The sequence below is a fragment of the Pyrus communis genome, chromosome 5 (assembly GCF_041283825.1).
Source record: "Pyrus communis isolate YQ-2024b chromosome 5, ASM4128382v1, whole genome shotgun sequence".
Classification (NCBI taxonomy): domain Eukaryota; kingdom Viridiplantae; phylum Streptophyta; class Magnoliopsida; order Rosales; family Rosaceae; genus Pyrus; species Pyrus communis.
This window is the reverse complement of record NC_142569.1, coordinates 24,863,943-24,873,839: the sequence shown is the minus strand read 5'-3', so window position 1 is coordinate 24,873,839 and position 9,897 is coordinate 24,863,943.

The following is a 9,897-nucleotide window of genomic DNA, read 5'->3' as shown; positions in this document are numbered from 1 at the left end:
ATATATAATCATGGTTTCGAATACACCCTTAGCCAAAACGAATTTAGCCAATCATTCTCAAAGCAAAACAAAGATTACATGAATTAAACATTGAAATTTAAGATAGAATACACCTAAAATTGTTCAACAACTCAGAATGAAGAGCCAAACAATTGTGTGAAACTGTCTCCTTTCCTTTGCTTGCGGCAGATTGGATGATGATAATTTCTGGGCTGTTTTGATGATGTAGAATGGATTTTGGGTGGTGTAGCGGCACGGCAAGGGGTGTAGGTTGAGTGTGGATGGGTGTTTGATGGTTGGAAGGTGGTGGAGAACTCGGCAAAGAGGTGGAAGAAGGTGGAGCGGCTGCTTGTATTTTCTGGGCGCTAGAATGGTGTTTTGGGGTGTTTTTCTGCCCTAGGGTGTTTTTGGACGAATTTCTATGATGAATGATGAATGGCTGCGTAGGTTATCTGTTGGGGGGTGCGGCACACTAATGGGTATATTTATATAGCATGGCCAAAACCCTAGCAAACAGATTTAGGGTTAACCTAGCTGATACAAGTGTTTTTGGGCCCCTAAGTTGTGGCATGGGTTTGGGAATTAAGTCCTAGCCCAATTGGTTTCAGATATGGACTTACACAATCCAAATCCAAGAGAAAAAAGGGCCAATTAAAATCAGAATCCAATTAGAAATAGGTTAAGAATTTTCGTCCAAAATTGGGCCTTCTAGAAACTAAGTGTCTTATGGCTGATTTTGGGTATTCTAGAAGGCATAAAAGAGGGAAAGGTGTGACACCCTTTTAGGGTCAGATAGGGCCTCTAGAAATTAGGTTTTTAGGTCCATTTGTAGCTAGGATTAAGGTGGAACAAGATTAGGTTAGGACAAGATAGGATAAGGTTTGGATAAGATAAGGTTGGATAAGGTTTTGGATAATGTTTCCTCTTTTCTTGCACTTTCCTTATCTTCTTTGTCATGAACTTTCCTTTTCTGATTTGTAGCATGTTTCTAACCTCTTTTGACTCCAAATTCGTCCATCCACCTTGCTCCATATACAAGTTATCCATAATAAGCCCAAAACTGCTCTAAAAGGCTCCAAAATGCATCCTTTTGCCAAAATACGTCTTATGAACCTGAAAACACACAAAAGAGGCTTAAAGAACTAAAATAACTAAGAACTAATAACATAAATGCACGAAAACAAGCAACTAAGTCGCATAAATATGCTCCTATCAAATTCCCCCACACTTAGCTTTTGCTAGTCCTCGAGCAAAACGGAAAAACAAAACAAAACCTAAACCTTCCAACAATGGTCTCAGGGATTCTTAATGCACATGACATGTTCAAGATCATTACTCACATAGATTTTAGTCATCCTTACGCTTAGGCACATACGTAATCATAATCACTACTTACTAGTTCTCATTTAATCAATTTAAAACAACATTTGAATGTAGTAATATGCCTTAGAGAATTCACTTAATTCCTTACAAGATACTCTCTTATTTTCACACAGAATTTCTGGTTACACACCCTACACTAAGTATATGTGAGAAGATTGATGTAAATATGAAACTAAACACCCACATATGTTTATAACAAGGAAAGCACTTTTCTGGGATGTATATGAATATGATCTCATGAAAGGAATGCTACTAATTAGATGCGAGAACCAGGGACACCATATGCTTACATCAATTCCAAACTCCACATTATTGAAAACATAATGATCAAGATTAAAGCATAAGGGTTGTAATGGGTTAAGGGCGATTGGCTAACAATGAAAGGTAAGGATAACAAACGTTCTTTAAGCAATAGCAAGCAAAGTATTGAAATTTGACACTTAGAATCACTTATGATTACATAAACTCACTTAGACACACAAGGGGAAAAATTCACACAACTCTTAGGGCCATATTCCACGTTTTGGGCCCTTTCTTCAACTACCACAAACATGTGAGCATATTTTCACTTATTTCATACTTTTTTTCTTTCTTTTCACAACTTTTTCTTTTCTTTTTCTTTTTGCACGATTTTTTTTTTTCATGCCTTATTTCTTTTTGTGGCATATCAACACACACACACAAATTCCGCCACACTTGTTGTTTTGCATACTCGAAAGGATTCCCTCTAAGTCATGCTTACTATGCTTCAAGAACAAGGGTATGGGTGGTCCTAATCTAGGCTAGGTAGGGATGATATGGGTAAACAAGGAACAAAGGCTAACAATGGCTCAATGGGGGTTATGACCTACAATATATAGTGCATGGGTTGGCTGTTTGGTTGATGGCTTCACTACACACTTCATCTTGATATAAATTATGCAATCATGCTTTGAATGGAATGGATGCAAGTTCTAGCATTTGGAACTAAGTGATGAAACGCCTTCTAATTAGCAACCAAGCAAGAATAATGAGATCATGCAACGAGTTTGAAAACAAGAATCACAGATTAATACTCTCCAAAGAATGTTTAAAGCTCAAGTCTCTCAGGGTTGTAATGTTATTCTAAGTTCCTTCCTTCAAGCATATTACAAAAACTTTTTTTTTTCTTTCTTTGGGATTAAACATGAATTCATAAACAACAACTATAACCAAGTATAAACCAAGAATATATCAAACTTCCATCCATGTTTATAACTCTCTTTCACAGCCATGCACATAAAAATCAAATCCTCATCATTGTGTTGGAAGGTATCCTAAGACACAAACACACAAAAACAAACACAAAACTGACTCAAACAGACTCTTTTTAGTTGTTTCAAACTGTTTTTCGGATTTTTTCAAAGTAACACATAAAAAGACTTCAAAACATGTTAAAAACACTTAAAACAGTGGGAAACAAGTTTAGACATGTTAGGTGGTAATACCCTACGAATTTCATGCAAAAATAGTTCAAAACAGAATGTTACCCCCCACACTTGAACTAAACATTGTCCTCAATGTTTTAGACTAAACTAGGTTTTTAGGTCCACTTGTAGGTTTTTAGGGTCAGATAGGGCCTTTAGAAATTAGGTTTTTAGGTCCACTTGTAGCTAGGATTAAGGTGGAACAAGATTAGGTTAGGACAAGATAGGATAAGGTTTGGATAAGATAAGGTTGGATAAGGTTTTGGATAATGTTTCCTCTTTTCTTGCACTTTCCTTATCTTCTTTGTCATGAACTTTCCTTTTCTGATTTGTAGCATGTTTCTAACCTCTTTTGACTCCAAATTCGTCCATCCACCTTGCTCCATATACAAGCTATCCATAATAAGCCCAAAACTGCTCTAAAAGGCTCCAAAATGCATCCTTTTGCCAAAATACGTCTTATGAACCTGAAAACACACAAAAGAGGCTTAAAGAACTAAAATAACTAGGAACTAATAACATAAATGCACGAAAACAAGCAACTAAGTCGCATAAATATGCTCCTCTCAAAATTCACCAAATCGGCATACCAAGGTTCACATACCTTAATTGACAGCAATTGCTCATCAAGGAATGTCTCTTGGATGGGTAAAGAGTCCTCATTGCACACCAAACGACTTAGATGGTCAGCAACCACGTTCTCACTCCCTTTCTTGTCTCGAATTTCAATGTCAAACTCTTGGAGAAGAAGCATCCATCGAATTAGCCTTGGTTTGGCCTCCTTTTTGGTGAATAAGTACCTTAGAGCTGCATGGTCAGAATATACAATCACTTTAGTACCAAGTAAATATGAACGAAACTTATCTAAAGCAAACACAACGGCAAGAAGTTCTTTTTCAGTGGTAGAGTAATTTAATTGAGCATCATTCAAGGTTCGGGAAGCATAATATATGATGTGTGGTTGCTTATTCTTCATTTGGCCCAAAACAGCCCCTATTGCATAATCGGATGCATCACACATTAGCTCAAAAGGCAACGTCCAATCTGGTGGAATGATTATGGGTGCCGTGGTAAGCATGTCCTTGAGATGCTTGAATGCCTTCTCACACTCCTCGTTGAACTCAAAAGCCACTTCTTTTTGTAGGAGACGGCATAGGGGTTGTGCAATCTTGGAGAAATCCTTGATAAATCGCCTATAGAATCCTGCATGGCCAAGAAAAGAACGAACTTCTCTAACTGAAGTAGGAGAGGGTAAGTAACGTACAAGATTTATTTTAGACTTATCAACTTCAATTCCTTTTTCAGAGATGATATGACCCAAAACTATGCCTTGTTTAACCATAAAATGACATTTTTCCCAATTCAAAACAAGGTTAGTTTCCATGCATCTTTTCAAGATTAAAGTAAGATTATGCAAACAATCATCAAATGAGTCTCCAAACACACTAAAATCATCCATAAATACTTCAATTATTTTCTCAACATAATCCGAGAATATACTTACCATGCATCGTTGGAAAGTGGCCGGTACATTGGATAAACCAAATAGCATACGACGATATGCAAAAGTACCAAATGGACAAGTAAAGGTGGTCTTTTCTTGATCATCCGGCGCTATGACAATTTGATTAAAACCCGAATAACCATCAAGAAAGCAATAAAAAGAATGACCGGCTAACCTTTCAAGCATTTGATCGATGAATGGCAAGGGGAAGTGATCTTTCCTTGTTGAGGCATTTAGCTTCCTATAGTCAATGCACACTCTCCAACCGGTTTGAATGCGTGTAGGCACAAGTTCATCTTCTTCATTCTTCACCACCGTGACTCCGGACTTCTTGGGAACTACTTGGACCGGTGAAACCCAACAATTATCCGAGATAGGATAGATGACACCACAATCAAGTAGTTTGATGATTTCCTTCTTCACGACTTCCATCATTGGTGGGTTGAGTCGACGTTTGGGCTTCCCTTGATGGTTTGGCGCCTTCTTCCATGAGAATTCGATGCATGCACGTGGTAGGGCTTATGCCCTTGATATTGGCCAAAGTCCACCCAATGGCCGTCTTGTGCTCTTTGAGAACCCTCACCAATTTCTCCTCTTCTTGTGCCGTGAGTGATGATGCCACAATGACGGGCAATGTGTCTTGCTCACCCAAGAACACATACTTCAAGTGATTTGGCAAGGGTTTGAGCTCAAGGGTAGGTGGTTGTTCTGTAGAAGGAAGCAACTTATTAGTTGAAATTGGACTAGGGGACTTACCTTGGAGCCGTGGCAATGACTCTAGGGCTGCCACGGTCTCAATTAATTCCTCATCAAAGGCCACGGCATGGGATTGCAATTGTGTGCCGTGGGTTGCTATGGTGGCAGCCATGTGATCCTTCACTTCTATGCCACTTGTGATGACCGTTTCAAGTGCATCTCCATGTAATTGATCAAGGTGTGCTTGCGCTAGAGAATCAAGAATATCAATAGAGAAACATGAGTGATCATCATTAGGAAATCTCATAGTTTCAGAAATATTAAAATCAATCACTTCCCCATCAAATTCCATAGTTAAAGTGCCTTTGAACACTTCTATCTTAGTTCGGGCCGTCTTCATGAATAGCCTCCCAAGAAGAAGCGGCAAGGATGGAGCATGGGTGGTTTCTTCCATTTCAAGAACGTAGAAATTCGCCGGAAAGATCAAATTATTCACCTGCACTAAGACATCTTCCAATACGCCCTTTGGATAGGCATTAGATCTATCAGCCAACAGAATAATCACACCATCATTTTTCAATTCACCAAGGTTCATTGAAGCATAAATAGAGTATGGCATGACGTTAATTGAAGCTCCTAAGTCTAACATAGCATGTTCGAACTTAGTTTGGCCAATAATACAAGGAATTGTAAAGCTACCTGGATCTTTGCACTTTGGTGGTAACTTTCTTTGTAAAACAGTGGAAACGTTTTCACTTACCCTCACTACCTCTTTATGTGAAGCCCTCTTCCTTGTAGTGCATAATTCCTTCAAGAATTTGGCGTATTTGGGCACTTGCTTTATGGCATCTAGGAGCGGGATATTAACTTGAACTTTCCTAAACGTCTCAAGAATGTCTTTCTCATGCTCCTCCTTCTTTATTTGCAAAAATCTGTGAGGAAAAGGAACATTGGGTGGAACGGGGTTAGAATTAATCGAATTTGAACCCAACTTACCTTTGGTGGCCGAATGGGATGGAATGGATGAATTTTGGTCCTTAGGTGGCTGTATCCTTGCCGTGGGCATGCTAGCAGCCTTCTCTTCATGTTGCAACGTCTCTTCTTCATTAGGACTTGTTTTGGGTGGTGTGGATTAATTTGAGTGCTATTATATATCACATCAAATTTTTGGCGCCGTTGCCGGGGATTAGCAACTTTGCTAATCCCCCGTTGTTTCCCTTTGTTTCGATTTATGTATTTTAGTTTTAAGTTTCTGATTTGTGTGTTGTTTTCTTTTGTTGATGTTAGGTACTAGAGAAGCACAACATGGCACTTGATAATGCTTCTCTTTTGTCACAGCTCATGGAAAGGTCCCAAATGCAAAGTGTTGGTACATTTGATCTTCAATCAAGGAACAACGTGTTTTCCAATACTTACAATTCGGATTGGAGTGATCATTCAAACTCTATGTGGTGGGAACCTCAAAATGTTCAACAAGAAGGATATTGGCAGCCATATGAGGAGTTCTATTCAAGACCTATGCAGCCACCACAACCTCATATACAATATGCCCAACCAAACTCAGGTTCGTCAATAGATTATAATCAAATTCTTAATGAATTAATTTCTTTTGTGCAGGGCTCACAAAATCAAGCCAAGGAGGCTTAACAAGGAGAATATTGGCAGCCATATGAGGAGTTCTATACAACACCTATGCAGCCACCACAACCTACCCAAACAAATTTAGGTACGTCTTTGTATAATGATATGCTTATTAAGTTACTCACCAATTTGTCTCAGGGGCAAGAAAATCAAAACAAAGCAATGCAAAATCAAGACAAAAGGTTGGACCACTTGGAAAAGCAAATTGGCCAGATCGCGGAGTTCGTAGGACAGTTTCAAAACCAAGGCAAACTCCCTAGTTCAACCATTGCAAATTCGAAGGGAGGATTTGAAACTGCCAAGGAAATCATATTGAGAAGTGGCAACAAGGTTGGAACGGACCCTCAACCATCAAAATCAAATCACAAGGAAGATGAAAGATTGCAATTTGAGGAAGAGGAATACACCCAACCCACGGCAAGGGTGGAAACACCTTTGCCGCTAGCACTTATTGCTCCTACACCATCCAATTTAGGTAAGGTTGTTCCAAATTTAATTATTTCTAACCCCATTCCACCCAATGTCCTTATTTCTTGCAGGTTCATGAATTCCAAGGAAGAAGAAAGTGAAAAAGACATCTTGGAAGCCCTTCCAAAGGTGCAAAGTAGGGAATATCAACAATTCATCAAAGAGGACGTTCTTGAGACAAACAACCCCAAAGAAGTTGAATTTTATGACACAGGACAAGGAACAATCCTCACACCAAATCTGTCCAAGGGAAAAGTTCCTGAAATGTTCAAAGAAGATGTGTTTATCCTTGAATTCTTGTTGGAGGACATAGGTAAGTGATAGGAGCATATTTAGGCGACTTACTTAGCTTGTTTTCATGCATTTATGTTATTAATTCATAGTTGTTTTAGTCTTTTAAAGTATTTTCGTGTGTTTTTAGGTTCTAATGGCAAAGGGAGCAAGAAAGTGCATTTTGAGGCTATTTGGAGCATTTTTGGGCATAGATTGGATAGCTTAATCATGGAGCAAAGAGGATGGACGAAATTGAAGACTAGAAGAGTTAGGAAAGGCTACAAATCTGGTGGAAGAAGTCCTAATACAATCAAGATAAGGAAGAAGCAAGAAACAAGGAACCTTATCCAACCTTATCTTATCCTATCCTAGAAACCTTATCCTATCCTATCTCTAACATTATCCTATTCTATCCTATCCAAATCAGGTGGGGGCTTAAACCTAGCTACTTAGGGAGAATCAATTACACATTTAAACACCTATTTCAGTTTCTAGAAGACTTATCCATACCAATGCCGCAAGACACCCCTCCTAGTAGGTTTAGGAATTGAAAACCTTTTCCTTCTCTTATATCACATATCCTAGGCCCTTTAGGATTAGGAAATCTGCCTTAAACACAGTTTCTAGAACACCTAATCCTATCCCTACATGTGTGCCGCACCTAGCCTTCTAGGACTCCCTAATTCCTAGCCAAAATTCCTATTCCCAATCCCACTTGATTTCTGCCTTGAATTAACCCTTTTTCAATAGGATTAGGCAATCCTTTTCCTTCACTAAGTGTGCCAAACTAGCCTATATAAACAGCCCTTTGCCGCACCATTTAGGGCACCACCCTTCACACAACAATCATTCATTCATAAACACAACCATCCTTTGCCGTGACCTTACAACCACCCATCCATCATCCCCCTACTTCTACACCTCCATCCCAACCTCCATACACCATCATAGACCCTTTGCCGTGATTTAGCAAGGAGGAGGAGAAGGAAGACCAAGCCTTGGGCGTTTGTGCATTCAAGTTGGAGTGTTGGACGTTTCTAGGTGTAATCTATCCTTTATTATTAATGTTTAAATCTATGTTGCTTTGTTTTGTCATGAACATGAGAGGCTAAACTCGTTTTAGCCTAGGGATGCTTTGAAACCATGATTACATTTATAATATGAGTTGATTGAGTCCAGTTGTGATTTCATAAATTGTGAACGCAATTTACTTAACCGTTTGACGGATAACTTATTCTTGTATGTTTATTAGGGAGGCCTACTTAATTTGCATGCTTGAATTTGGGGCTAGAATATTAGGGTGTTTCACATAATCGTCACAAACTAATATTCACAAGTAGTTAAGGTTGTTTTCACAATCATGTTAAGTAAATTCTTGGCATAAGTTTCATGCAATTCATAGTAACGAGTGCTTCGTCAATGCTTATGGTTTTCAAAGAACTTAATGATTCTTGCTTGTATCTCTATTATGCAATTCATGTAGGGAACTTGTGGGGAATGCTTTGAGTTGTCGTATGCAATCATCCAATTCAATAACGTGAGGAAAATCTGAGGGTTAATTAGTGCAATTCACGGTTAATCTGGGGTGTTGAGGTTCATGGTTTATCGGAAAAGCAACTGGAAATCAATTTATGTTAGAACGTATCATGTGTGGAGAAGTATCCCTTGGCTATCCCATCATCCATTAGTTTTTCTTATTTTTGTCCAAAATCTGTTCTAAAGTTTTAAGTTACTTGTTTTCTTTTAAATTCGTCTAAAATCAAAACCCCTTTTCTTACTTGTTCCAAATCTGTCCAAAAGAGCCTTTTTTAGTCTTTAGAGTCAAAACCAAGTGTATTTTCGTCCAAATTAAGTCCTAGAGTCTAAATTGAGTCTTTTTGGTTGTTTTTGGTTGTTTTGAGTCTTTAAAGTTTGTTTTGAGTCATATAATTTAGTAAGAGTCTTGTGAGTCTATTTAAAGTGTTTTAAAACATATTTTTACATCTTTGAGTCAATTTTCATTAGATTAGCAATCCCTCCTAATCCCCGGCCTAGAACGATCCCTACTTATATCTATACTACAATTGTCAAAAAGAGGGTTTTATTTGAGTGCTATCTTTTATCACATCAGTAAGCCACCCCCTCCAATTTCAATTTCCTTTTATACTAAGAGGTTGTTGATGATTCAGGCACCCAATCTTGAATTTAAACCATTACCGGATCATTTCAAGTATCACCTTCCATTCAAAGATATATTCCATGTCGTGGGTTCCAATTGATGCTAAGAAGAGAGTTCGTCCGGCTGCAAGACATTAAAGCAAGTGCTTCTTGGGAGGCAACCCATGCATTCAACTAGAGAGGACTTAGGCAATCCAACAATTTATTCCAAACAATCAGATTTGCGTTCCTAAACTTCTCTCTTTATTGTTTTTATTTCGTCATGTTAGTTTATGTTGTTTGTTTGAATGTGAGTCTTTGTTTGAAACATTGAGGACAATGTTTGATTTA